Below are 27284 nucleotides of genomic sequence, written 5' to 3'. Positions count from 1 at the left end.
AGAGAATTGCGCCATTATCTTGACTCAATGCCATTATAATCAACCAACAGTATTGTTTTAATTAAGATAATTGATTGTTTCAGAAGCCCTGGGGCATAATGGAATTTTTCTTCCTCCATTCTCAGAAAAGTCTTTGGGGCAATTCTTTGCAACACCTCTCCCCAGTCTAAAAGGATCAGTGCTAGAAAGATGACAGGGTTAAGGAAAATGTGGGTGCAACTGTCAGTAAAGTGGAGGAGGATAACAGGGAAGATTATAAGATGGTGGTGAGCAGACCTTTCCCAAAAGTCTGATGATAATTTTCAAGGAAGTTAATGGACTGGCATCTTTAAAAAGAGAGAAGAGCAAACGATGGACTTTTATTTGTTTCATAGGATGGAAGATAGAAGAAATAGAAACCCCTAATCTAATTCCAGTATTAAAAAAAACAACTTTGGTAAAAATTCCTTATTATTTTTCCTTCCTTGGCATCACTCTTAGATATCTTCAAATATGTACAACTTTTCTCCATCTTGGTGCTTAAGCCTTATCAGATTTACACACAAATGAACTCATTGACACTGATTTGTCTGTTTTCTTATTTGTTTTTAAGTGTAGGCCTTAATTCTCCATTCTGCTCATGCCATGAATCTTTCCCCTGCCCTTGATTTTTCCCTACTGGTTTGCACATTCTTAATATTCAGGGACCATTAAGCATGAGAATGCAGCTACCAATATCTTATCACTGAAGAGCTAGACAATAATTTTCCTTTATTTGGCACAGAAAGGAAATCTTGTTCGTCCAATCTTCTTAAAGTATATTCTCAATTCGTGTATCAAAGCAAGAAAGATAACTGACATTAGATAAATTTAATGAAGCACAATGTACCAACTATCAGTAATTTAAGAAAACAGTAATTTAAAACTTTAAATATAAATTATCATCAGAATTACCCAGTGCAATTGATGTCTGGCAAAACCATCACAATGTTGTAAAGTAATTACCCTCCAATTAAAATAAATAAATTAAAAAAAAACATGTGGCACACTAAAGGCACTGTTTTGCCATTAGAATATTATTATATTTTATTAATTGGCATCTTCTATTAATAATATGTGCCACGGCCCAATCTGAGTTTGGTGAGTCTGAATCTGAACCTTTTTATTTGATATCAGGGTATAACCGATTAACAATATCGTGATAGATTCAGGGGCACTGAGAAGAGACTCAGCCACACATATACATGTATCCATTCTCCCCCAAACTCCCCTCCCATCTAGGCTGCCACATAACATTGAGCGGAGTTCCATGTGCTATACAGTAGGTCCTTGTTGGTTATCCATTTCAAATACAGCAGTGTGTACATGCACATCCCAAACTCCTTACTATCCCTTCTCCCTGGCAACCATAAGTTCCTTCCCTAAGTCTCTGAGTCTCTTTTTTAACTTACAGCATGTGTCTTAAAGAAACACACATCAGACTAAGAACTGCTGTTACTCACCGAACTGTAGGCTCCCACCTAAGCCTCAGGCTGAGGTGCTAAGGACCTTTCCAACAACTCTCAACACTTGTGTGTTGGCCCAGCAAGCTTTTCTCCATGAAGAATTCCTTCCTCAGAAAAACTTGGATGAACAAGTTTCCCCCTGAACCTATACGATTCTGGAATGTCCAAAGATACAGGAATGAAAAGATGACATAACTAGCAATCATAAAAAAAACCGAACAGAAATTATAATAAATTCTCCCAAAGGAATAAGCAATAAAAAAGAATTATCCAATGTATGTGCCTTTCCCCTCATCTCTCAAAGTCAAGCTTGGCATCTGTCTAACAAACATTAATATCTGCTATATAGCAGATAACATTTTAGGCCCTGATGATTCAGTGGTAAACTAGAGAGTTCTTGCTTCTGCCTTCTAGTAAGATATTAAGGACATAAAAGTTACATAAACAACTGCATCAAGTTCTAGGAAGAAAATAGACAGAGTACTAAGACTGCTTATAAATCAAGCCATTACTTTAGACTGATTCACAGGGAAAGGCTTTCTAAGGAGTAGCAGACAATCAGACTGAATAATGAGAAGATGCTTCCCATGCTTATGAGCAAGTCCTACATGAAGAAAACAGTAAATGGTGTATACTCTAAACAGAAACTTTCAAGCTGAAATGGACATATCGTGTTCAAGAAACTGAAAGACAAACCAGTGTGGCCAATAGCTGATGGTGAAGTTCTAGATCATCCATTGAAGATCGTAATAGGGAGTATAAAGAGGGGAGGGAGGGAAGAAAAAAATGAGGTATCACAGATATTCCCTCATGCAGATGAGAAGTCTTAATAATATCAATAATGAGTTATGTTGATAGCAGATACCCTTGGTCTTTTGTAATCTTGTTACTTAGAGTTTAGTCCATAGACCACCAGCCTTGGCATTACCTGGGAGCTTGCTTGAAAGATGAAATCTGAAACTTACTTACTGAAGCATAACCTGCATTTTAACAAGTTCCCTCAGGTGATTTATAATTATACTAAAGTTTGAGAAATATTGCTCTATAACACAGATTACAACATAGATTACTCAAACATAACTGGTGGGATTAGAGGTGGCCTTACAACTAGGATGGGCTTCCCAGACGGTTTAGTGGTAAAGAGTCCACTTTTACATGACTTAGTGACTGAACAACAATTAAAATCTTAACAACAGGGAAAACTGGGTGGTGGTGGGGGTGGTAATATATGAGAACTCTGTGTACAATTTGTGTAACTTTTCTATTAGCTCTGAAACTATACTAAATTTTTAGAAGTTTATTTTAAAAACAATGAGTACTGAGTTTCTAGATTTATCAAGTTAGTTGATGCAGTGCCATTTCCTGAAGTAAAAAAGACAAGGAGACAAGTGGATAAATAAAGGAGAAAGGGAAAATACATTTTAGGAGGCAGCAACATTTTATTTTGGAGATGTTAGTGAAACATCCAAAGAGAGATGTTGGCAGGTGAGAATGGATATATAGATGATACCTAAAAAAAAAAAAAAGAGAGAGAGAAAGCAGAATAGTGGTTTCCAGGAGCTTGTTGAAGGTATAGAAAAATGGGTACAGAGTTTCAGTCCGGGATGGCAAAAAATCTCTAGAGATGGATAATGTTAATGATTGTATAACAATGAGAATATACTTTATGCTACTGAACTGTACAGTTTAAAATGATTAAAATGGTAAGTCTTATAATGTATACTTTGTCACAATTAAAAAAATAAAATTACTCTGGGTGGCAGGAATATAAGGACTTATTTCATTATCCCTTTCTATGTTACAAATTTAATAAAGCACACCAAACTACACACTAAAAGTGCTCTAAAGAAGGATGAATTTTGAGAGGAAAATCTCTTCTAGGTAGAAGTTCAAGGAGAGTGTCTCTGAAGTGATAACTTTCAGTCACTTCATCTTTTTCTATGTGTCCTTTCAAGAACAGCCTTTCTTTAAATACTATTGCCCCTTTAGAACCACTTCTAAGGATGATAGTGTGACCTAGAGACAAAGATACTGGTTTGCATTTGAATCCCAGCTCCAGCTCCTATTGGCGTTATGGCCTTTTTCGTGTTATTCAACTTTTCGAAACCTCTTTTTCCTTATCTGTAAAATGGAGATAAAATTTACCTGAAGTTTGGTGAAGACTGAGTGTGTGTGTATATATATACACATATATATACAGGGTTCAATTCCTGGGCCAGGAAAGATCCCCGGGAGGAAGCAATGGCAACCCTCTCCTGTATTCTTGCCTGGGAAATTCCATGAACAGAGGAACCTGGGAGACTACAGTCCAGGGGGGTCTCAAAAGAGTCGGAAACAGCTTAGCAACTAAACGACTACAGCAATGATAAACACACACACACACACACACACACACAACTGGATCTTGAGATGTACTCAACAAAAGACAGCTTTAACACAGACAGCGTATCTGAGGAGAGACATCTGTTGTAGTCTACTTCGAGTGGACACAGCCAGAGTGGCAAATCCCGCACTCTCTTCAGGCTGGACAGATTACTAACTAGAGGAGAGCCCATGGTTTCTGGCTATCAGGATGAAGGCAAGTCCTCTGAGGCTTCTCCCTAGAACAACCCTGATAAACAGACTGTTTCTATTCATGATCTTTCTGCCTCTGAGTCACAAGTTCTCACTACTGCAGAACATGGCAATCTTCTACTGAGTACTGACATTCTTTTGGGATTCTGCAAAAAAAAAATTATTGAATTTGAAAGGAAGCCAATGATCATAAAAAATACTCAGTTCAGAACCTTTATTTTTTTCTCAGAATATATGATCAATATCATTGGTTATTCTTAGCGATGCAGTCACAGCAGTACACTTCCTTGTACAACAGGCAGTGACATAAAAGGCCATTGAGCTGAAATCATGGTTCTGATTACATGTGACCACACCTTTCCTTAGATTACAATTCATTTACTTCCTTCCCAATCTATCTTTGCAGGATACAAGTCAGCACTTCCAGAAATTTTACTTAAGTGCAAAACAGACACTTCATAACTCTCCTCAAGGTTAGAAATATATTATTTTAGTTTGGAGGGAATTTCTTTAAAAATTTAGCAAGTTTAACCTATGACTTCCAGTTGAGGAAAAAAAAAAAAAAAAGACCTACAGGACAATTAATTGTGAGGCTCATGCTGAACTTTGATGGAAAACAATGTGGAACAGCTGATTATGTATAAGGTATGCTAGGGCAGAGAGAATTCTTTACACACTTTCCATATTCTTCACTGGGTAGGTGAGTGAAGTCTCTCAGTCGTGTCCAACTCTTTGCGACCCATGGACTGTAGCCTACCAGGCTCCTCTGTCCATGGGATTTTCCAGGCAAGAATACTGGAGTGGGTGGTCATTTCGCTTCACTGGGTAGTCCTAGTCAATTGAGAAGATATCGAAGGTCTCATGTCTGCCTTATGTTTGTGAAATATCTCTGGGTCCAAAAGGAGTGAGTCAGTCTAACAATACAAAACATAATTTAAAAATATGTTCAACAGAAAAAATAGCATCCCGGAAACAGCACTATACAGATAAACTAAAAGAGTACAGTTGGAGATAACAATAATACTCTTAGCACACTTTAGTTGTATAGCATTTTAAGTGGTCATAAAAGGCTTCCAAATGTATTTATTTTGATTCTTGAATAACATTATGAAGGCAGAATTATGGATATTAGTAATATCCATTAAAGAAATGAAGAAGCTGCAGAATTGGATGATGTCCTGAGAGTCACATTTTGGAAAAAAAGATAAATTTTACTTGAGTTGGAAAAACTGTTTTGTTTCCCAATTCCGCCATTACTTAAAGTTGAGATTGAGCAAACTCTTAAATACTTATATTCCTCACCTGGAAATCAATAATAACACTACCTCACAGGATCAAGTGGCTCAGTGGTTATCTGCCTACCAATCCAGGAGATTCAGGTTTGATCCTTGGGTTGGAAAGAACCCCTGGAGGAGGAAATGGCAACCCACTCCAGTATTCTTGCCTGGAAAATCCCAAGGACAGAGGAGCCCCGAGGGCTACAATACATGGGGTCACAAAGATAGGACATGACTGAGTGACTGAGCACATAGCATACACACAGGATTATAAATGTAACAATAGAAGCAAAGATAAATGTGAAGGCAGTACATGTTAAACAGGCATGTAATGCTTATTCTCATCCTTAGCTCTAGAAGGGCTAGACATGCTCCAAAGTCATCATCTCTGCATAAAAAGGAGCGGTTCCCCTGTGCACTCAAAGTTACCTGCAAAGGACCAGCGCTCGATGATGGCTGGGCATTCAACCTCAGACCCTTAGCTAGTCTCCTGAGAACACATCCATCCACTAGCACTGAATATTGTAACGGTATTCAAGATCAATACTTCTGAAGGAAATGAGGACAGACAAATTGGGCCATGAGACAAAAAAGTTCTTTTTTGAATAGGTCATCACTTTAAATTGGAATAATCACACTAACATTTCTTTGAAGCTCCCAAGTCACTTTATTAGCAAGAATAACTATTCTTATGATTTTCCCATTGGAGGAAATAAAACAGATCCTAGCCCCAAGTTAAACTAAGGAAAACTGTGAGGCAAGCGGCTCATCAACAAACAGTCTGAGCAGGAAAAGCTAATCCCTCATTTCTCAAAATTCACTCCCTAGTAGAGAAAGCTTTTGCCCTGAGGATTGAGGGCCGATGATTGGTGTGACTTGAAAAATGTTATTCTTACTCATCTATGTAATTTCTTTCTGAAAACCTGCTAAAATATTTCTCACTGAATTCCCATAGCTTCCGACACCAGAGGTCCACTGTTCGCTTTAGGCTGGAGCAAGGATTAAACCAGGAAGGTTCTCAGAGGTTCTCACGTCTCTCCTCTCCCCAGTGCACGAATGTGTACATTTATCAGACATCATGGGAAGGGGGTTTAAATACAGCAAGGCAAAGCAACACACCCAGCAGAGCCAGGGTAAGGAAGAGGAGGGAGTGCTCAGCCTCCTCTGATTCTTTTGCGATCCCTTGGATTGTAGCCTGCCAGGCTCCTCTATCCATGGGATTTTCCAGGCAAGAATGCTGGAGTGGGTTGCCATTCCCCACTCCAGGGATCTTCCTGACCCAGGGATCGAACCCAAGTCTAATGCATCTTCTGCACTGGCAGAAGGATTCTTTACCACTAGCACCACCTGGAAAGCCCAAGGAAGAAAAAGAGAGCTAGAACTGTTCATCTTCTTAATATGTCCCTGAGGTAACTAGTATATCCAGGAGCCCTGGAGAGTGCTCCTTAGGACTCCCAGGGGAAACCTTACATTCCCCCCAGAGGATTAAAAAATCCTATAGATATCTTTACCGCAAATTGCCTCTCCATAATCTCTCCAGCTAAGGTTGTCTCTGTGAATCAAGAAAGGCCATCCAAGTGCCTCACAGGACACAGAACTTTTCTCTGCATCTATTTCTTCTAATGTATCATAGAGACAGTCATAGTGAGATGTTTCCGGGTAAAATCTAAAAGGTATATTCCAAAGTATCTCACAAAGAGGAGCTTCACAGAGATCAAGCATCAGAGACTTCTTCCTCATCTTCCCTGAGTGGACACTTGGTTTCCTCAGGAGGGAGACAGAATTCTTCCTGTGAGGCAGGGTTAGAGGGGTTCTGAATTCTGTAACAAATTCTCTGTTTTTTGAGGGTGAGGTAATTCAAGAGAAAAGGATGGACCCATCATTCTTAATTTATATTTCTATAGGATTTATCACATAATCCATCTAAAGGATTTACCACAACCAGTTCCCAGTTGACTTTTGTACACTCAAGGGCACTTCAGGCAATGATGTAGTGGGTTTTCTGTGAGGAAGGATGGAAAACACAACCCAAAAACAGCTGGGCTTTCTGAACTCTCATCCAAGCTGTATCACCCTGGACAAATCATCTGAGATTGCTAATTTTAAAGTTTCTCAAATTGTAATTATCCCCCTTTTAGTGTTTTCAGGAAAATGAATGAGGTGAAGGATTTAATTCATTGTAAATTGAAAAGTGTTTTTTTAAACATAGTATTGTTTATTTTAGATGATCATTAAATAACTCACAAATATGACTTCAAGAGAGTAGGAGTCAAACACAAAGATGAAGAGATGGAATGAGATCTGAAAGACAAGCTGAGCGATCTGATCCACTAGGGAAAATGGAATACAGAATTTATCAGTTAGAACCACTGCAACAAATCAAGTTCCCTTAATGCAAACTACATGATGTTAGGTTCTTATGCTTCAGCCATTATGCCTTAGTTCCAACTAAGTGGAAGCATAGTAGTTACACTTTGAGAAGCAATACAAGTGTCTGTGAAGCTTCTTCTAAAAGAAGGGACTTTTTTGTAAAGTGCCAGACACTAAGTATTATAGACATGGAAAGCCACATTTGGTTTCCGTTGCTCATGTTTCTGCTTCTGTAAACAACGCTTTAACAATTCAAAAATCTTTCTTGGCTAGAGGCCATGCAGAAACAGATAGAGGCTATACTTGGCGCCAACCCCCTGCTCTAAAACAATGCAATGATGAGCTTTGGGAACTCTAAAGCAACACGCAAATAAAAGGGATCATTTGCTCAAATCCACACTATTTTTTTCTGACCTCCCACTATGTACTTCACATATTTTGATACTTTTTCTTTATTCTATTGTGATAGTCATTGCTTGATAAGCTAAAGTATAGTTATTCTCTTCATACCTTACATACACATATTTAGAATCATTTTATATAAATGTATATATTCAAAATACTTTATATACAATAAGTGCTCAATTATAATAATGTTTGTTGTTGAAGCCATGTAGTCTATGACATATATTTGTTCCAGGAGTCCGAGCTGACAAAGACAAGCCTCATCAATCCAGAAAAAACCTCTTACTTTTAAAATGCCCTATTAACCCAAGCTTCAGTTGAGTTAGTCCCACCCTTCTCCTCTATTATTGCAGGAGTCTTAACACCCCTATTATAGCACCCATATATCATGTGTTCTTCACCACATCTCCAAGGAAAATTTGTCAGGGCTGGGATTATGGTTATTCATCTTTGTATCCTAGATGGCCAGCAGAGTACCTGGTTGTACCTAATTTCACAGTAATGTTGAAGAATAAATGAATAAACACGTATTACCACTGTATCAGCGGCTTCCCAGGTGGCGCAGCCGTAAAAGAATCTGCCTGCCAATACAGGCAATGCAAGAGACATGAGTTCCATCACTGCATTGGGAAGATCCCATGGAGGAGGAAATGGCAGCCCACTCCAGTATTTTTGAGAGGAGCCTGGTGAGCTCCAGCCCACTGGCTGCCAAACGCTGGACATGCCTAAGTACACAGTGCTCACCACTGCATCAGTATCTGCCCCTCACACAGCATTACATGTACTGCCCATGCAATCAGTGATAGTGTGGAAGGAAGATAGAAAAGTAAGCTCTAAATACAGAATGAACCTGACACTGACATGAGTAACGGATTCTTTTCTTCTCAGCTTTAAATATGAATAATGTTCTCTTTATATGAGTACATACATACGTAAATATATACACACAGAGACACATACACACACGGGCTTCCCTAGTGACTCAGACCGTAAAGAACCCACCTGCACTGTGGAAGACCTGGGTTCAATCCCTGCTTTGGGAAGATCCTCTGGTGGAGGGCATGACAACCCACTCTAGTATTCTTGCCTGGAGAATCCCCATGGACAGAGGAACCTGGTGGGATACAGTTCCTGGGGTCAAAAAGAGCTGGACACAGCTGAGTGACTAAGCATAAAATCTTTGGATTTGGGCTTTTTTTTTCCTGAGAAGGATGGAGTCATAGGGAATTCCTAGTCATGTTCATCTTTTTGAACAAGCTGTATTCCAGCCCTCTCTGAAATCCACAGGAGTTCCAAAGACAAAGGTAGAAAACACTGGAATCCAATCTGAATCTCCCTTTCCTCCATCATTAAAGAGGTGCAATCTGCCAAAAGAAAGATTGTCATCCCTATCTAAGTCTTTTTCTTTGAATCTTTATGAAGACGAATGAAACATTTTCTAAAATTGGAGGCAAATTAGCTTTCAGTCTCCTCAAATACAATTTCTCTGAAAACAAAGTCTCCTCTGTCTTCTGATGTGATTAATCTCACTAGTACCAACTACTTGGGAATTCACATTGGAGAAACATATTGATAAAACACAAAACGACTTCCTGAGGTTTTTGTTAAGATGTTCCATTTAATTTAAGGTCATCATTTATGCGGAATTCTCTGCTAGTGAGGCAAGATAAGCAGCTTTATTTCTTGGCAAAAACACTCCTTTGATTTTTGCCATTCAGTAACCCATAAAGAGAATACAGTATTTACAAACAAGGCTCTGACATGTTCTCCTATAACTTTCTTGTCCTTTCACAGTTTCAAACGCCTCTTAAAATAGCTTTGCAAGTGCCTTCCCAACATTCCCCAGGAGCACATCACGTTCCGGTGTAAGTGACAGTGGTCTGAGAGAGCATTCTGTCACCTCATTGTGAATTTCTCTGGACCATGAAATACCCAGTGTCCCAGACAACCCCAACTTTCAACTTATCGCCAACTGCTTCTCTCCATTTTACTCGATAAAACAAAGCAAAAAGACAACCAAAAAATGGGCATTTCATTTTGAAAATATTTGTGGCCAAGTTGATTACATTTATGGTTATCAAGACTTCAGGATGAAGTAATCTGCTATTTGGAAGAAAAGTACATGGACAGAATTAGGAGAGATGACATCAAACTACCGCTTTCCAATTTGTCTCTTTTTTTATGCTAAAGATGGACAATTTTTGCCAATTTGGCAATAGATATGACAACAAAGTTTCCTAATGACCTCATGAAGTGGAGAAACAGAATAAAGAGGTAGATTTTGGTGTCATTTTGGAGAAGGAAATGGCAACCCACTCCAGTATTCTTGCCTGGAGAATCCCACCGACACAGAAGCCTGGCAGGCTTCAGTCCATGGGGTCACAAGAGTTGGACACGACTTAGTGACTAAACCACCACAGTTGGTGATGTTTATAAAAGACTTCATCCATCATATTTCTCTCTGCTTTTAGCATTTGTCATATATATCCAGGGAACAAAAACATTGCAGAACTTGTTTTCAATTATCTTTTACTATGTCAAGTTAAAAGGTTGAGTTGATTATCTTTTGATGAGCATTAAACATTATTTAAAAAAAAATACTGGTCCAAACAGAAAACTGAAAGGATTAATGAAAATTCTAGTTATATGCTATTTCAGTAGCAAAAATGAATAGATGAGATTTCCAAAGCTTCTGGAAAGCAGAATAGTTGATTCTTGCAAGATTGTAGTATCTCACTGAATCAGGGTTGATCCACAGCAAGAATCCAGAAGAATGACATAATGATCAAATTGTATTATGACAGGCTGACCCCCGTGTCATACCTGTTGTTAAAGTTTTGATTTTCACTCTTACTTAAACCTCAGCATGTCCAACAAAATGGTACCACTAAGTCATGAGAAAGTGTTAATCACGAAGTCATATCCAACTCTTCGTGACCCCATGGACTGTAGCCTGCCAGGATTCTCTGTCCATGGAATTCTCTAGGTAAGAATGCTGGAGTGGATAGCCCTTCCCTTCTCCAGGAGATCTTCCCTACCCAGGGATTAAACCCATGTCTCCTGCATTGCAGGTAGTCTCTTTACATCTGAGCCACTAGGGAAGCTCCCCTTTGTTTGTTTTTTTTTTGTTTTTTTTTTTTTTAAATTTTATTAGTTGGAGGTCAATTACTTCACAACATTTCAGTGGGTTTTGTCATACATTAACATGAATCAGCCATAGAGTTATACGTATTCCCCATCCCGATCCCCCCTCCCACCCCCCCCTCCACCCAAATCCTCTGGGTCCTCCCAGTGCACCAGGCCCGAGCACTCGTCTCATGCATCTCACCCGGGCTAGTGATCTGTTTCACCATAGATAATATACATGCTGTTCTCTCGAAACATCCCACCCTCACCTTCTCCCACAGAGTTCAAAAGTCTGTTCTGTACTTCTGTGTCTCTTTTTCTGTTTTGCATATTGGGTTATCATTACCATCTTTCTAAATCCCATATATATGTGTTAGTATGCTGTAATGTTCTTTATCCCCTTTGAAAACATCAGGGAAACAGAAGAGGGGAGATGGGAAACAGAAGAGGGGAGATGGAAAAAAGAATCCAAAGTCCCACAGAAGTGAAAAAGACTAGCAAGGGTGTTGTATAACTCAGGTTTTTTTTTTTTAGAAAGAAACTCAGGAATTAAAAATAATCATATAGAGCATTTCATAGGGGTAGACATGATGGGGTAATGCAAATGGAAATTAAATTGGGTATCAAGATGTTCAGGCCCCAAATCCTGGCTCTGTCACCTTAAATCCTTGTCACCTACAGGGCAACTCACTTCCATTTCTTGCTCAGTTTCCTTAACTGTAAAATAAATGCATAAGACTAAATAATTTTGAACACTTCACTAAAGACTTGACTCTGTGAAGTCAAAGGAACTAGAGACAAACTGGCAAGAGTACGATGGTATCCAAAATGCAAATTCTTGACCACTATTTTCTACTGCCTGACAGCGGAGTGTACCTTTTGTGAGGTACTGGAACCTGAAGTCTGGGGAAAATGTTAAAACCCTTTTTTTTTTTAAACCCTTCCTTTCTAAGCTCTCTAGTCAATAGTGAAGGCCAGTGGAAGTTTCTGGCTGCCAAACAGCACAGCTCCACTGTAACTACCGCGGCTGCAGAGCGCTACTCTGACAGAATGCTAAGCCTGAGTCAAGAAGGGGGTGAAATTGGGCATGTGAGTATAGTATCTCCACTTCCCCAGCAATATTTCTGTGGGACGAGAGAGGGGTCAGGAAGGAGGGATAGCTAGGGATAGCAAAGCAATGTGATTTGCATAAAGTAAGTGCCAAGTAAATATTTGTTGAATTAATGAATAAAAGAACAAATAAATTCTTATTCCAATTCTACACATAAGACTAAGGTTACATAGTATGGCAAGGTATGCAGAATGGCACTCCATTTCATGATGTAAATCATTCTCCACCTTTTTAGATAATTCTCCATATGATCTTGTAGGTGGAATGAAACAAAGGGAGTCCATTCTTTTTGATGTATTGAAAGTCCATCCTAGTATGAAAAAAAGTGTATATTTAAATCCTATGTGATCTGTGCTAACTAAAATTTGTTTCAACATACCCTACTTTAAAAGTTCATGTGATAGTTATTAATTACATTCAGCTTAAACAAAGTAATTATAATACTATATACTATATACCTACAAAGGTACTCCATAGAAAATTTTGCTCAAGCTTAGATGAAGTGTTGGTTTCAAAAGTGGGAAAACTTGTCAGAAGAAAAGAGTTATTTTGAAAGGAAAATTTTACCTAGAAAGAGAATTTCTTTGAGCTATTTCAGAAAATGGTGACTTCTTGTTATGAAACCAACAGAAGATTAGGGTAGTAAGAAATTTTGGATTTTCAGCAGAGGCAACAGAGGAAAAGATGGTTGGATAGCATCATTGACTCAATGATGTTTGAGCAAACTCCAGGAGATAGTGAAGGACAGGGAAGCCTAGTGTGCTACAGTCCATGGGGTTGCAAAGAGTTGGACACAATTTAGTGAGTGAACAACAGCAAGCAGACTAAAGGCATACAATAATCATTAAAAATATTTATTGACTTCTGCTACGTGCCAAGCATAGAGCCAGGCATAAGATGCTGAAAAAAACTTTAAAAGCCACAAAATGCAAATCTTCCCTTTATGGAGCGTGTCTCTTTTTATGAAAGTAGAGAATATCAATAACAACTTCACTCATTGTGTAAAGGACTTGAATAGAAGGTACATGTTTAAGTCAAAGAGTGAGCCCAAGCAGAGATACTAAAAGTCAAATTTTAAAAGCCTTTTTCCAGTGGTCATGTATGGATGTGAGAGTTGGACTATAAAGAAAGCTGAATGCTAAAGAATTGATGCTTTTGAACTATGGTGTTGGAGAAGACTCTTGAGAGTCCCTTGGACTGCAAGGAGATCCAACCAGTCCATCCTGAAGGAGATCAGTCCTGGGTGTTCATTGGAAGGACTGAGCTGAAGCTGAAACTCCAGTACTTTGGCCACCTCATGTGAAGAGTTGACTCATTGGAAAAGACTCTGATGCGGGGATGGATTGGGGGCAGGAGGAGAAGGGGACGACAGAGGATGAGATGGCTGGATGGCATCACTGACTCGATGAACATGAGTTTGAGTAATCCCTGGGAGTTGGTGATGGACAGGGAGGCCTGGCGTGCTGTGATTCATGGGGTCGCAAAGAATTGGACACGACTGAGCAACTGAACTGAACTGAAATGAACTGAAAAGCCTCTAAGGATTTGTCTTATTTTTCAAATAAATTAAGAATACTCTGTCTGCTACTGGTAAAACAAGTTAAGTTTATGCTCCATTTAAAGGTCAGTAAAAGTATCTTGGGTAAGTTCTCAGGTTTTATTCTTAGCTTCATTATAAGTGATCTGCCGAGACTTGGAAGATCTTGGAAAAGAGAAACAGAAAAAACAAAAACAAAAACAGATTTGCGATGTCCATTCTTCCTCTTCTCATAATTACAGACTCAAAGGAGCTGAAGAGTTACCCACACTGGATAAACACACTATCTAAGTCTTTCTGCAGAGAGGCGAAATATTTTTGTCTGCATTACTATATATATATATATATAGATAGATAGATATAGATATATAACTATTTATCTATACATATAGTGAGATTGCAATATATACAGTGAAAAATATAATAATGAGAAATAAAAATAGTTAAATAAAAACCATAAGATGGCAAGTATTGAAAGAGTCATCAAGCTAAGAAAAAACATGAAGAAAACATAAATGCATATTACTAAGTAAAAGAAGCCAATCTGAAGAGTCTACATACTATATGATTCCAGCTATATAACATTCTGGAAAATACAAAACTCTGGAGACAGTAAAAGGATCAGTAGTTGTACAAGGTTAGGAGGGAAAGAGGTGTACATAGGGGGAAACCCAGAGGATTTTGTGGGGCAATGAAATTACCCTTTATGATACTATAATGGTGGATGCATGTTATTATCTTTACATCTGTCAAAACTCTTGGAAAATACACCACCAAGAGTGAACCCCACTGTAAACTAGGAACCATAAGTTCATCCATTGTAAACAGTGTCCCTCTCCAGTGGCTGATGTGGCCTGTGGAAGCAGCCGTCCGTGTATGGGGGCAGGGAGCATATGAGAATTCATTGTACTTTCTCATCAGTTTTGCTGTGAACCTAAAACTTCTTTAAAACACACACACACACAAAGATGAGCAGCAAGGAAGTTATCTTTCAGTAATTATACAGAGTAATGAAAAATCATTTTGAATTTTAGATAACTGATCTTTTGATATCATTTCATACTCAATTATATTGGGAAATTAAAATAAGAGCACATGGAGTTTGGTAGAAAAAATAAGTTTTAAAAGTAGTCAAATATTTGCAGCGACTGGGATGAATAACCCACTCTAATTTAATTAAAAGAAGCAAATGCAGAAAATGACCTTTAGAAACTCTAGCCAGTGTATGTCACAGTGATTTCAATGATCTGCAGTTCCTAAGTATTAGGGAAATCAGCTAACAGTCACCATCGAATATTTCTAAAAGTGCATCTCATACCACAAGGTGCCAAAACATAAGAACTGGAGCAATATCTAATAAAGGAGGAGAGAGCAGGCTGCCAATTAAAGCCTACACTCTAGATTCAATACCTTCTAAAATAATAGGACTAAATCAGAGGGGGAAATGTAACAAACTTTGTGTACTGAAAAAGCTGCAGAGAGGCAGGAGCAATTAAGAAGCTGAGGATTGAGAAACCAAAGAATGATTCCAGAGAAATGAATCACGGGAACTTGCATTGCCATAAAGAAGCTAAAATAAACCAGTGAACATCAAAGGGGAGACATTTGACAACATCTTTCTCCCTTGAAAATGACTCCTGAGATTCAATCTGAACACTTAAATGATACAAAAGATATCATTTTATTTTGTTTGAATATGGAAGCGCTGGAAAATAAATATGACCTCCTTTCTATATCACTTCTTGAAAATAAAAGTAATGTGAATTTTTAGTAAATTCTTACAGAGATAGAAGCCAGGGAATCTTTTAAATAGGAGAGGTTTAAAGAGGAATGCTAAGGATGTGAATTTCTTGAAGTATGTGTTATGTAACTAACTAACTGCAAGGGAGAAGAATAATTATCACTTTAATTAATGAGGGCCTTGCTGTTGCTCCCTTGTGAAAGATACTCCTTGATTAAAAGTGTCAGTATGTAAAAATATTGACTGATATTGAAATGTAAGAGTGTGAAATTTCAATTAATTGTAAAAAAAATTAGCTGGTATTATCATTTACCAATAGATACTAATGATTCTTGGAGACTTAGGACATACAAACAAACAGTTAAGAGTTGACAGTGGGCATGTAAACAGGAATAGATTCAATCCACTGATGCTTCATCCCTCAGAATACTTAGCTCCTTAGGCCTTTTACATATGCACTGTGGAGGTTAACGTTAAGTCATAGCAATTGTCTTGCAGAGAAAAGGAATAGGTAGCACAATAGGAAACAGAAGATCAAATAATATTTTAACAACACATAGTGTTTTCATAGTCAACAAAAATGTTCCTATATATACTTATATATGTTTTATAAATACTCACGGAGTCATATTTTATGCCTTGGCAATCCCATACCTAGAAGCTATCTTAAGACTCTTGTCCCCTCTGTACCTAGAGAGAGCTCCCAGGGGGCTAAGAAGGATAAAGCATCTTCAAACAGGAAGCCTACTATCAGACTAAACCAGGAGGTGAGAGGTCAAGGTAGATTCTAAATATACCTGAGACTGATTCCTCAAATATAAACTCTGTTTTCACGTTTCCATATTCTTAACTCAGTGTGATGTGCCCCTATTTCTTTTCTTCCCTCTTCTTCCTTGACTTTATCAGAATTAGATGGCAAATAATATAATGGGATATTCTTTTAAAAGAAACTCCGTATGGTAGTAAAACAAAATAAACAACAAAAAAATAATACTTATCTTTGACTTTAGATGTGAGACTGATGCCCAAAGCAATGAACTTACTCTTAGGTCTTAAATTATTTTGTGTCCACTGGTAAAAATTTCTACACTTACTTAGAAAGAAAAAACAACCATCCATCACATCGGATTGGTGTAAGCTATAGAAATAGTATACATTAAGAAAATAGCACAGGGTCTAAATTGTGGTAGACACTTAAGAAAGAGTGGCTATGATTTCACTGTTTTTATTGTCTTTATTGTCATCACAGAAGAGTATCTCATTCAAAATTCTGAAAACTTCCCTAACATGGAAACATTCAGTCATGAAAAATATCCAGTCATGCTCACTTTAAAGTAAATGCAAAAATGTGACCCCTTGAATGACACCCATCAGCCAGAGACAACAGAAGTTAAACCTACATCATCCACTGTTCTCCCTGCCTTCAGTACTCCCAGGATACAATACAAAGGGAGAAAAAAGTCTATAATATTTAGGTTTACATGTGAAGACAAAACGGCCCACACCACTGATAAAATCTGGTAGCAAAGTAATTTTGAGGATGAAGCAAGAAAACAGCAGGCAGATTTGGGAAACACTTTGCCTTTGGGGCTGCTCTTTATTTTCTCCCTAAAATGAAACCAAATGTCCTGATGCTCTCCAAAAAATACAATTAAGTAGAGTTTCCCTGTCATTTCCTATTTTTATGCTGGCTATATGGTAGCAGAACAGAGTATTAGAAAATCTTCATCATGTTCAACAATATGAAATTGTATGAAATTTATGTTCTTCCCTTGCCAATCAAATTATTCCATGCTTAGCTTTTATAGAGAGTAGGAAAAATTAGCCTTTAGGTAATTCTTTAGCTTCCCATCTCACTCCTAAAGAGTTCCTTAGTAGTTAATTAGATAATCAAGAAATTATAGGCTTTTCTTCCTATATTATTTCATCTTGTTTACTGACTTGGCATAGTTGGTGAGGTAGGGGAAGGCGCTTCTTTGCTTTATTAAAGTGGAAGACAGCTTCAGGACCAGGGTGAGCAATAACATCAGGAAAAACCACCAAAACATTCCTTTCCTGGAGGAGGTTTTATATCAGTCTGCTACTCGGGTTCATCACAGTGCACCAACATTTTGCAACAGTAACAGTGAAATGTATCCCCATTAACATTTGTGACAATTTCTCCACTCTCCTCTACTAGAACTCCTCCATTAGAGCTGGGAGAGGAAGGGGAAGAGAGTCAGGTGCTTGGTCTGGCTAGATTAGTAGTAGAAATCCAGAGAGAACTCCAGATAGGAGAGTGCACAGAGGAGCTCTGGAACCATGAAGACATCTTCCCAAGGAAGTATTGCAGAGAATGAGTAATTTTGGACAGAGAAAATGGAAAGAAATCAAGTGCTTATTTCTTCAATAACCAGGACTGATTTAATTCTAAGGACATAAGGTATATGTAAGTACTATACTTCATCTAGACAAATAAGTATCAGAGACATATGACATAGAAGAGAAGCATCTTTATCTTTGGATAGTCTCCTGAATTGTTACTCATCACATGAAACTGAAAGATCAAATAGTCTCTGACCGCAACCAAACTCTCAGTCTCAATGGCTCACACAAGGAAGACTCCTGATGATACTGGTGGCAGCATTTGGGTTGATTATCCAATCTTTGTTCATCTCCATTGCCCTTTAGATGCCAGTTCTTCAATCTGATCTTATTTTAAAATGTAGTCCTGTGTTTACCCACCTCAGTATCACATGAGGTGCTAAACACACAGATTCTTGGGTCTGGCCCCAAATCCGCTGACCCAGAATCTCTGCAAGAAGAATACAGTATTTCAAGGACTCAACCAGTGAATGAACCTCTTTGAAAGACTTCCTAGCAGAGAGAGGTGATTTGATTCAAATAATTCAGAATCTGGTTGATGATGAATGTTGACGGCTGAAAAAGTAGATCCATTTCTTCCATAAGATCAACATTCAAGGGGATCTAGGAGCCTCAACTTCAGAAAGAGTCCTGCTCTACTGAACCCTGTAAATCTAGATAACTTCAAACTATGGTCTGCTACCACATTTGCTATTCATTTTCACTGATCTTAAAAACACAGATCTTCAGTTTTGTTTTTGCTGCACATAAACAAACCATGGGTTGGAAATTTGACTTTAAACTAGTTATTTGACCTATGGAGATGCCTATAATTTCCTTGATACAATAAAACCGAATGGGGGACTAAGCATATTAATAGTTACCTATTATCTACTCAAAACATTGGGGAAAAATAAAGCTCTGTAAAGCTCTGATTCTAAGACATTTGAAATGTATATCCCTGTCATGTACACAAACATGACCTCTGTTCTCAACACAGACATTAGCAGCATCACTAACAAATCCCAGTTAGTGCCCCATTACCAGTACCAGGTAAAACTCATTCAACTTGCCTAGAACTCTTGTGGCTAACCATTTTGTAAATAGCTCATTTTAATATCCAAGAAAACAATTCTGCCAACCCCATAGAGCAATGTACCTGATTGTGAGAAATTAACTGAAATTATAGGATGCTAAATATTTGGCAAAATATCTGCCACACCATAGCTTTTCTTACCTATTATTATTAGTTTGGGGAATGACTAGTATAAGTATTTATCACTGCTTATTAGTTTTATACTCATAGTAAATTAAATGAAGAGGAGGAGGAAAAAGAGAAGAATAAAGAGAAAACAAATTTGACCAATATTTACTTTGCATTTACTCTCTGTCAGTCATTACACTAAGCTATTTATATATATATATAAATATATAAAATATAAATATAAATATATTTATAAATATATAAATAATATAAATATATATATTATTTCCTTCTGTAGAGTGGGAATGAAGAAATGGCTAACAGAGCTTGGAATAAAGGCTTTGATCATCTATGGAAAATCTCATGTGGATTTGATTTTTATTTTATCCTAGACAGTTGAGACAGTGAAGAATTTTTAACAAGAGAATGACATGTTCAGATTTGCATTTTAGAAAGGTTATTCTGGCAATGTGAGGCATAGATTGTACTAGAGAAAGACTGAAGGTGGGAGGCCATAAAAACACAAGGCTCTGGTGATAGTTCAAGTAAGAGATGCTAAAGATCTAAAAGAGATGTGTGGATGGAGAAGAGAGGATGAAGTCCAGACAAATCTAAGAGATGTTTGATTTGATGACTCAGTTAGATGGTGACAGTAGAATTGGAGTGAGAAAGAAAGAAGATATTTCTAGCATATCAACCTTACTTCTAATTTGTCATGTAATCTGTGAGTAATAATAATATGCATATTGATATTCACACAATAATATAGAGCAAAACTTTCAAGTTTCTCACATAACAAAACAACAAATTATACATGCAAATTATTATTTATCATCATCATCATCAACACTACTATATATCCTATCCAGCAAGAACAGTGTTCCCATTCTAAAGACAGAACATTTCCATTTTGAAATTTTAAAGACTTAAACATACAAAACAATCCACTAGCTTAGATATCGCATCCAGAGATATTTCAGTATCTCCTATAACAAAACTCTCTTTGTAAATCACACAGAAAAATTTTCACAATAATGCTAAACACATAAGGGTCATAAATAGCCATTTCCCATAACTTTCTAGAATTCTACGCAGCAAACAGTACTTAATATGTGCAGGCAATGTTTTCTACTAATCTATTTACTTAAAAACATACTAATTAAGTGTCTTTCTTGCTTCTGTCCACCTCAAGTTAACATTGAAACTAAAATTCTCTCAATTTAAAAAAATGTTCTTGCCCAATCCACAGTAGTGTGCTTCCTGTTACTGGACACCAGAGGGCGCCATTCAGTGAAAGCTTGGATTGGGGAGAGGGGGACGAAAAACAAAGAAGGAATTCCATTGCTAATGAAAGAGACTGACTTTTTAGTGTGTACCCTTATCTACCATGAAACATTACCATGGTAACAGGGCCAGCTAAGATGACTGTATATTTAGGTCACAGTATAAAAGAAGGAGCTTGAGCATGTGTGCAGAAAAAGGGAAAGGAAATAAAGACAAGAATATATCAAGTGTAGAAGGAGGCAAAGCAGTCAGAACAAGCCTCACACACTTTGCTAATCGTACATTCACAAAGTCACACCATGCTTTTCAGAGCAAAGGTGGATGATCAGTTTTAACTAAAATCAGAACCTGCCATTCAAACTCGGAACTTCAATCATCAACAATCTTAATATAAAGAAAGAGGAAGTCGTGGAGAGACAGCTAGAGGGAACTGGCATGCGTAGACTCTGAGGCAGTTCTTGGTTAATTGCATCACAATGGAAAACCTCTTTACCCACTTCGACACTTAAGGTGAGTTAAACTGGGTAGTATCAAAAACTCTCTCATCCTCCTGCACCAAACAAAAGAAAATCTTGGTGTCACTATAGGTGAAAAGAGCGTCTGCCAAAACACAGGTAATTTCGGTGCCCTTACTTTCCTCTGCCAGAGGCAATCACTGGGTCAAGCAGGTTATGCCAACAGAAGAATCTAGTTGGCGATGAATCTTTCTTGCTCAGGTTTTAGGGAATACAACCAGAGTACGCAGTTTAACTAAAGGAGTGGGGAGAACACTGTAGGACTCAAACCACCAGAGTTGTGACTTCCCCAGACACAGGGGAAAATGTGCACTGCGTCTCCACAGTGTAATAGAAAGCCTGGAGTCCAACAGGAGTCCAAAGACAGCCGCTGTTTGAATCCAGGGACCGCGACTTACTAGCTATATGACCTTGGGTCCTTACCTGACCCTTTGAAAGCCAGTTTCCTCATTTGTAAAATGGGGACAATAGCATCTACTTCATAGGGTTGTGGCCAGGATACAATAAGAAACTGATTCATTAATTCACTCATTCAACAAATAGTTAATTAAGTCCTAGAAGGTGACAGACACCATTTTAAACATGGGATAAACCCCTGACAGAAAAAGATGATATAATACATGGGACGTGCTTAGGACAGTTTCAGAGACTTAGAACACACTATATGAAAATGCATTTCCAAGGAAAATGACCTGCTTCCTTTGTTCCACACAAAACACAGACCACCATCACCACGACCAAGCGAGCGGCCCTGCTGAGCTCTGGGGGACGCGGTCAGTCCCCTGCCTCCGACACCTTTTAAGGAAAGCAGTCCCCACGTCTGCTGAGTGACCCAAAGGCAGACAAAATGGGGACAGGAGACAGGGAATGAAGCAGGTGGAAACAGTCACCAGGAGAATGCTGGCGGTTTTGATACAGAGAAGTCCACTGAGGAGCACAACACAGGCCCACATCGGAAAATGCCAACTCAACTCCAGTGCAAAGTTAAGAGAAGAAAACCAGGTCCCTCAAGGAGGCTGTGTGACAGGATGTTTCTGTCAGTCTTCCTTGATCCTACTGAGTAAACTGAAGAAAGATTAGGATAAGAATAAGAGTGGGGTTTGAGCGGTCATATTTAGGCAGTTACTCATGAGCATTCTCTCACAGCCATGCCCCAAGAACGGACATCAGTGATGGAGATTATCACGGGGCTCTTAATGGCATGCTCACAGATTCTTGTCCCCATTTTTTCCCTCCCATTCTCTCTTCAGTTCCTTTATTAGAATAAATTGCCTCCTCTTCCTCCTCTCTGGCACTGGCTTTACCTCTGTTCATTGCTGTGGGTTACAGAGACATGTGTCTCCTGCCGGTCCTTCTCCAGTAAAGCGGGTTCCCTGCCCTCCCCTCCTTCTCTGTGAGCCAGCAGACTGTGGTCTGCTGTTTTCCCCCAAAGTCTGAGACTTCGCTTCCCTTCTCCTGTGCTCAGAGGGTTGGCTACTCTGAAATTAGAATTGCCACTGAATGTACATACAAGTGCCTGATGTTAGGAGTTATCTGGGCAAAGAAGGGGATAGGATCGTGTTTGGAGCAATGTCTGTTTTTAAATGTGAAGATACCCCCCCTTACTGACAGACTGTGGGGGCTCATTCCAAAGAGACTTTTACCTACATTCGCCTGCTGGCTTTCCTGCATCTGGCTTCCCAGGTGGCTCAGTGATAAAGAATCCACCCACCAATGCAAGAGACTCAGGAGACATGGGTTCGATCCCTGGGTTGGAAAAATCCTCTGGAGTAGGAAATGGCAATCCATCCAGTATTCTTGCCAGGAAATCCCACGAACAGAGGAGCCTGGCAGGCGACAAAATGTGTGGTGGCAAAGAGTCGGACACGACTGACGGACTGAGCATGCAAGCACACTCTCCTACACTTAGCCCTGAAGTCAGCTGAGTTACAGACACATTCTGTGGCTTCTCTTGAACTTAAACTAGGATAGGGATATTCAAATCGACCTAATTTCTCCCTACAATCCCCCTAGACAACCTCAAACACCTTACATAAGCAAACACATTTTTCTTTTATAGGAAGACCAAAGCATCTTTCAGAAAGCCCACCCTGAATTTTTGGATCTACGAACTTTACCCCACTCCTGCCCCATCTCATTCACAGAGTTTTAAAACAGTAAGCTGAGTTGGTTGGTACTTCCATGCCTTTTTAGGGTCAAGTTTTACTTTTCAGCTTTAATTGGCACATAATTGTTTAGCCTAGGAAAGCATGTAGAGTCAATAGAAGTTGCTTATAGTACTGCCACAGCTAGACACATTTACTAATAATACTAATAATAAAAATTCATCTGATAATAACTTATTACTTCTTGAATCCTTAGCCGTCAAATCCTGCAAAGCTGCTACATTGTTGGCACAAAATTCTTCCATCCATTTGCCAAGAGTCTCAAAAGTCCACTTTCTGAATTGTAGCCTAATATAGTTCTTAGTGTGATCCACTGGTTTAATTCTATGATTATGCCCTTGTGATTATCACCCCAAAGACCCCACATACGCACATCTAATTGCGTTTTTTAACACAGTTTTTTAACTGTGTCATCATCCTTATTATTTGCTTATCAATGAAAATGTACTCTCTCTATACTTCCTTCTATATATTTTATATATTATATATATATATATATATATATATACATATATATATAATCTGTACATACATAATGTATATATATAGATTGCCAACAAAATACAGCAGGGGGACCCTGTGGCCCAAGGCTAGGTGAACAGCTGTAGTGTAGGAGGTACCACATTCCAGAGCCCTCTCAAGGCAGGTAAACGGGAAAGGCCTGGAGCAAAGAGAGCTGCTGGTCCACTCCAGGACCTGGCTATCTGAACTTCCCCAGAGAGAGGTTGCTCCCCCAAGGGTGGGCTCTCCTCCACGCAGGCGCCGAGGGGGCCAGAGCCTCAGGGTCCCCTCAGAGCAATTGCAGCCGAGCTCCAGTCCTGGGGGCCTTTGCCATCAGAGTCTCCCCCACCCCGCCCTCAACCCAAATTCAAGTTTTTCCCAGGCCTTTCCCACTGCCCCACTGTTTCTCTCTGGAATCTGGGCCGGCTCCCCTCCGCTTTGGTCCAGCCCTCCGCCGGGCCAAGGCCACCGCGCTGTGACGGCGATCCTGGCCAAGGAGGTGGTCCCTGCTGCGGGCGCTCGGGGTTGTGGAATTGGGGGGGCGGGGGCCGCGTGCGTTGCAGCAGGGAGATGCGTGTGGTGTCGCGTGCTGTGTGTACGAGGGGATGGGCAAACTACACGAACCCACTGCCACCCAGCGCTAAGAAAAAAGAGCAAGAAAAGCAACACAAACCAGAAAAGGGAAAGATGAAAGGGAAATAGAAAGTCGATGCGGGGGATCCCGGAGCTCGAGGACTTGAGGGCTCTGTGCTCCTGCCGGCTCCCGCGCCTGGGCGGGCCGACCTGGAGCCCGTGGGGGCCTCAGCCACGGACGGGCCGTGGCCGCGAACCAAGTAAGGACACCGGAGGGCGGCTCCGGTGAGGTGTCGGTCGACAGCTCTGCTTGCCTCAGGCGTTTACCTCCGTTTCTCCGCTCTCCTCCCTCCCCTCCGTCCCGAGTGACTCCCCAGAGACATTTCCTTACTGGCAACCCTGGTCTCAAGGCGTGGGTCTGGCGAGCCCAGTGGACCCTCCCTTTTACGCTTTTGTGGCTCAGAGCAGCCGGGAGGACGGCGACGAGCCGGAGGCTAGAGAAAGATGGGGACGCTGGCAGGAGGCTGAGGCAGTGGGTGTGCGCTGCTTTCTGAGTCAGTGATTCCGGGGAATCTTAGGTCTTGACCTCTTCAGAGCTCTCCCAGGCAAGCAGCGTCCTGCCCCGCCGGGGGCGCCCCAGGGCGGGGGGCAGAGCGCACAGGTGGAATTGCTGCGCGACCTCCCCTGCGCCGGCTTGGACCTGCCGAACCTCGCAGGTCCCGAGAGCTACAAGTTATCTGCGATCGCCCGAGTCCGCAGGTGCGGACGGCAAGGGGATATCGTGGGTGCAGTTGTTCCCAATCTGCAACCCCGAAGCCCGCCGGCGTGGCTCAGAGCACGGTCCGGGACCCCGCGGGCTTGGGGCTGGGACCCTGTCCTCTAGCCGAGGCGGACCGCCGACCTCGTGGTCGGGCCGAAACGGGACGAGGTTGCAGAAGGCTTCCTCCTCCTCGTCCTGGGACCCTCTCCCCATTCGTATCCCCCACCCCCCGCCCTCGGCCACGCTCCTTGGACCACAGCGCGAAGCCTCCCTCTGGCAACCTGGCGCGGGCGCCCAAAGAGCTGTTCGGAAGGCTGAACCCGGGGATCGTGCCGGGCCGGGGGAACCGGGCCTCCACCCCAGACGCCTGGGAGACGTGGCCAGACCCCAGACCCCAGGAAGAAACGTGAGGGGCAGGGAAGGGCGAAGCTCCCCAGTCTGCGGACACCGCAAGGAGGGGGAGTTGGTGACAGTGGCGGGGGCGGCGGGCTGGAGGAGGGAGCGAGCCCCGGCCGGCTCGGGCCCCCCGGCCGCCTGGCCACATTCCTCCGGACTCGGCGGCCGCGGAATGGCACCTCTTCCCGCGCTCTGCCTCTTCCGCCCCTGCCTTCCAGACCCGCCATCGCTGTCCTCAGTTCTCCAAGCCCCAGAAACCAAAGTTTCCGTTTGAGAATCTGGACTTGTGGAAGAATTCTCCAATTCCCTCACCCCAGGCCCCTCCGCGCCCGTTCCGGAGAATCGGGAGGTGCCAGGGTCCCTGGCGCTGGCCAGCGGGGGGCTGAGCAGCTGGCTCTCCTTACCTGCCGCCGGATTAGCTCCAGCTGCCTCCTCGGCTGCAGTATCCCTGGCGTGGGCTGGCTGGCAGGAGCGTGGAGCCCTTCACGGGTTCGGGGCTGACCCGCCGCGGAGCTACCGCGCGCGGCTCAGAGTCCGAGGCCGGGCGCCGGCTCGCTCTCTCCCTTGATCTTGCAAACGAAAAGAAAAAGATTAGTTGGTGCCGCGACACTCAGAGGGGTGGGGCGGGGGGAGGCGGGGAGAGAGCGGACCCAAAGGCTCGGGCAGGAGCCGCGGGGCTCGGGCGCGCGCCGGCAGAGTCGCGCACCGCACACGCGTCCCAGGCACTTTACGAGTCTGGAGGCCCTTGGCGGTGTAGACTGGAGTCAAAGTGACACTGCCCCCGCCCGCCACACCAAACACCAAAGGCGAAGAAGCAAAAAGGACTTTCAAACCTGGCCTTCACGAGGAAGATGAGTCTGGAGAGCAAGACCGAACGGAGACCTGGCTGGACTGACGAGCTGGGCGGGATTCATTTCTTCACTAAAGTGATTGGGGAAGTAGTTATTAGTGTAGTGGCAACTAATTACTAATTAGTTCGGTGGCTCTGGCGATCTCCGAGTGGAATCTGCAGTTTCAAGGCTCTGGCCAACCCGCAGGCTGGCGCGTGTGCGTTCGTGTGTGTGTGTGCGTGCCCCTGTGTGTCACGCGCACTCGCTGGAGCGGGTCTCTGCGTCCGGGCACCTTTGGTACGAAAAGAGAGTGTGTATGTATTCGTCAGTGTGTGTTCGATTAGCTGCGATGTGCAGACAATTTCTGGAGAAAACATTTACAATTTTCTTTCAATATGACGGGATTAGTTGCTGTTGAAGGCGCTCCTCCAATGAAATCTTCCCTGCTCTCTGATTTGGCGGTTCTTCTGAGGAAATATGACAGCCTTTTCTCCAGGCTCCTTTCTGCTCCTTTCCACGTCCATCCCCGGAGCCAAGCTCTCCATCTGCAATTTCTACATCAGAATATTTACAGTTACCACCATTGCCCAGTCCCATTCCTGCAAGTATGATTGCTATAAAAGTGACATGACATATTGGGAAGAACTCGGTGTTGCTTTCTGATTGCCGAAGACGCTTAAGCCCAGTTTTTCCAGGTGGGAAAATATTAGAATAAATCCTCTATGCTTTGTAAACATATAATCGTGCTGAACTATTCACAGATTGTTTATTTCTTTGGGACACTGGCAAATGTTTAAGAGGAAGAGGTAACTGTTTTCTTTCTTCTTTTACACTAGGGTCAATGCCCATGTTTTCTTTGACTAATAGGCATTAGATTACAAAGTATTTATGGTCCTTTATGAAATTTGGGATCTCCGTGAAAAAAAAAATCAGTATATAACTTTTCTCTGTTAAATCAATCTTAGCTTTTTATTTTTTCATTTTAATGAGAAATCCATTCCAAGAAGAATATTCATTATTTTAGGCTGTAGTCCCAATTGATAAAGATAAAATGATATAAACAATGTGATTCTAAATTATAGCTGAGG

At 41.1% G+C, this 27284-nt stretch overlaps 1 protein-coding gene across 1 annotated transcript in view; it reads right to left on the bottom strand.

Annotated features, from left to right (window-relative positions):
• CHRM2 (cholinergic receptor muscarinic 2) overlaps window positions 1–25858 on the bottom strand; it is a 160565-nt gene extending 134707 nt beyond the window's left edge. The window contains exon 1 of the mRNA XM_065938926.1: window positions 25771–25858. The gene's annotated coding sequence lies outside the window, so the exon portion shown is untranslated. The remainder of the gene's footprint in view (window positions 1–25770) is intronic.
• Between the last annotated feature and the right edge of the window lie 1426 nt (window positions 25859–27284).

The sequence above is a fragment of the Muntiacus reevesi genome, chromosome 6 (assembly GCF_963930625.1).
Source record: "Muntiacus reevesi chromosome 6, mMunRee1.1, whole genome shotgun sequence".
Classification (NCBI taxonomy): Eukaryota; Metazoa; Chordata; class Mammalia; order Artiodactyla; family Cervidae; genus Muntiacus; species Muntiacus reevesi.
The sequence above is the reverse complement of the archived record's forward strand: the minus strand, read 5'-3'. Positions and strand labels throughout refer to the sequence as shown.